Here is a 666-nt window from a genome sequence, read left to right on the forward strand (position 1 = left end):
AGATGGAGTCTCGCTCTGTCACCCGGGCTGGAGTGCAGTGGCGCGATCTTGGCTCACTGCAAGCTCCACCTCCCGAGTTCACGCCATTCTCCTGCCTCAGCCTCTCCGAGTAGCTGGGACTACAGGCGCCCGCCACCACGCCCGGCTAATTTTTTTGTATTTTTAGTAGAGACGGGGTTTCACCGTGGTCTCGATCTCCTGACCTCGTGATCCGCCCACCTCGGCCTCCCAAAGTGCTGGGATTACAAGCGTGAGCCACCGCGCCTGGCCTAGCATCTTTGTTTTCTAAAAGGAATACTTATTCGCCAATTTTAAAATATATTTATTTATTTAATTTTTTTTAGAGATAGAGTCTCATTCTATTGCCCAGGCTGGAGTGCAGTGGCACAATCTTGGCTCGCTGCACTGTTGACCTCTTAGGCTCAAGTGACCGTCCTGCCTCAGCCTCCTGAGTAGCTGGGACCATAGATGCGCATCACCATGCACTGCTAAGTTTTTAAATTTTTTTCTAGAGATGAAAATCTGTGCTGCCCAAGCTGGTCTTGAATTCCTGGGCTGAAGCGATCCTCCCACTGCAGCCTCCCAAAGTGCTGGGATTACAGGCACAAGCCATTACTTATGCCCACTCCAGTGTTTTTTTTTGTTGGTTTTTTTTTTTTTTTTTTT

The sequence above is a fragment of the Hylobates moloch genome, unplaced genomic scaffold (assembly GCF_009828535.3).
Source record: "Hylobates moloch isolate HMO894 unplaced genomic scaffold, HMol_V3 SCAFFOLD_157, whole genome shotgun sequence".
In the NCBI taxonomy this organism is placed as follows: Eukaryota; Metazoa; Chordata; class Mammalia; order Primates; family Hylobatidae; genus Hylobates; species Hylobates moloch.